General features: G+C 34.8%; 1 long non-coding RNA gene and 1 pseudogene across 1 annotated transcript; one reads left to right on the forward strand and one right to left on the reverse strand.

Annotated features, from left to right (window-relative positions):
* LOC9299041 overlaps window positions 1-2,418 on the forward strand; it is a 15,164-nt pseudogene extending 12,746 nt beyond the window's left edge.
* On the reverse strand, window positions 199-1,336 carry LOC110226531. The gene is made up of 2 exons (XR_002330540.1): window positions 969-1,336; window positions 199-767 (listed from the first exon to the last, which is right to left on the reverse strand). It is a non-coding gene; the product is annotated as an uncharacterized LOC110226531 (long non-coding RNA).
* Window positions 2,419-2,499: the final 81 nt, after the last annotated feature.

The following is a 2,499-nucleotide window of genomic DNA, read 5'->3' on the forward strand; positions in this document are numbered from 1 at the left end:
TGGTTGGTGATTCAAGCCTTCTTTGTATCTTTTGGGTATTTGATAGAATGATTCTTTGTAAAATGTATGTTTTATATAATATTAATTTTATTTATGAATCAATTTGCAATCTATGTTTTGTGCAATATAGGTTTCAAATAATTGAAATATAGCACATAATAATATACATTACAGCAGCATTAACAAGCATTAACAAAATGTCACGAAACAATATCCACCGGCACATATAATGTGTTATCATTACAAGTTAGACATCACAAAATGTTTGCTATAAAAACAAACATAATAGCACGAGTGAAGCGCTAGTTAATAATATCCACCAACACATATAGTGTGTTATCATTACAAGTTACACAGCACGAAATATTTGTTATTAAAAATAACATAATAGCAAAAATAAAGCGCTAGTTAAGAATATTAAATAGCTGAGTAATAACGCTATAATAGGTCAATTTACAATAGCGCGTAAAAACTGCTACGGTAGGGGGGGGGTCAACCGTAGCTCCTCATTATACAGCGTTTGTAGTTTCGCTACGAAATCCCTTTAGTAGCAGTTTTTGTGTGTTACCGATGCTCATTTTTTTTGTAGTGAAAAGAACAACTCTAAACCAATGATCGATGTATAAAGAGTATGACTGTTCCGCTAGTGTCTCATGAAGAAAAACTATCACCTGTTGGGAACATCTGGTTGATATACTCTAAAGCACTCGACTTATCCATGGCCTGTAATTTGTATGATGAAACCAAAATCACTCGAAATGGACGAACTGCAAAACAAAGATCAGGGACACTTTTTTAATACGAATGAGAACAAGGCCTTATGAAATTAGGCTATCTACGTCACAGCGATCAAGTCGACGCAACCATTAGATCGTGATTCGGACCAATTAAGGTGAAATGAATTCTCCAATAGATCGGGAATAATTAAAAGTATCAGTGGTCTAAGAACGAAAATTGAAGAAGCTTACGCAATTTGAAGGATAGAGTGAACGCAGAGAAGAGAAGAGTGAGGAGGAACATAAACGACGGCGATGACCGCCGGCGACGGAGATGGGATCGGCCCTTTTGTGTGCGGAGAACGGACTCAAACACTCAGATCAGAGAACGCTTGGAGAAACGGTGGAAATCCTAGGAGAAGAAATCTGATTTTCTCCCAAAATGAAATTTTTTTTTGTCTTCCAGAATTTTGAGCCACTACGAAGGTGTCACGTGGAGCGAAGAACAAGTCTAAGAACGCTCTTGGGCAAGAACTATCCACTCTGATCTAAGCCCACTATTCAATTTTTTCTATTTTTATAATCTTAAGAACATGGCCCAAGTTGTAGCGATGCATTTGGTCTTAGGCTTTCTATCTCGTGGTCAAGAATTTCCCACGTAAGTTTATATATATATATATATATATATATAAAGTCTGAAAGTCATCTGTTTTTGTCAAAAAAAAAGAAAGAAAGAAAGTCATCTGTTTTTTTTTTTTTCTTTTTTCAATTCTCTGAATGTGGAAATACTTACAAAAAAAACATGAAAAATAATATATACTCAGATGGGAGAAAGGAGAAAGGAGTGAGCAAAGCTGGTGTCCAATTCTACCACGACCTCATCGACGAGCTTATCAAAAAGGGTAACTACTATAAAATCATATTATTAAATAATATGTTTTCATTTTTTTAATTAGTTATTTCTAGTCAACTCCTTGACGTTTATATATCTATAGTACAAGTATATTGTCAACCTTACTTTGTTTATATATACATACACTGTTATTAGATCTTATTCCTCTTGTGACTGTCTTCCACTGGGACACCCCAAGTGATTTAGAAGACGAATACGGTGGCTTCCTAAGCCAAAATATTGTGTAAGCCATTTTTGGATTTTACATAGAAACTCAGGATTAGTATAGATTTTGGAAAATGAGTATTTTCCTTTTATGTTTTGTAAACCACAGAAAGGATTTCATGGAATACGCAGAATTTGTGTTCAACGAATTTGGTGACAAAGTAAAAAATTGGGTCACTTTCAATGAGCCATGGGTCTTTAGTCGTGCCGGTTACGATGAGGGAAAGAAAGCACCAGGACGTTGCTCTAAGTACCAAAATGAATTCTGTGAAGATGGACGATCAGGATATGAAGCTTACCTCGTTAGCCATAACCTACTTATATCTCATGCCGAAGCTGTTTATATTTTCAGAAATAAATACAAAAAGGTATATTACCACAAGATTTTAGTTTCGATTTTAGAATTTATTAAAAAATTAATAACTAGGATTTGAAAATTAATGTGTTATGTATGGTTGCAGTGCAAAGGTGGGAAGATCGGAATTGCGCATAGCCCGGCTTGGTTCGAGCCACATGCATGATTTTAATGACGCACAAGATGGTGCATCCATTGAACGTTCACTTGACTTTATGATGGGATGGTAATAAGTACTAATAACACCCCACATTCTCTTTCTAACTATTTCATACAGTGTTTTTTTTTTTTTTTTTTGGTTACTTAATTAT

This window comes from Arabidopsis lyrata, assembly GCF_000004255.2.
Source record: "Arabidopsis lyrata subsp. lyrata unplaced genomic scaffold ARALYscaffold_70, whole genome shotgun sequence".
Classification (NCBI taxonomy): domain Eukaryota; kingdom Viridiplantae; phylum Streptophyta; class Magnoliopsida; order Brassicales; family Brassicaceae; genus Arabidopsis; species Arabidopsis lyrata.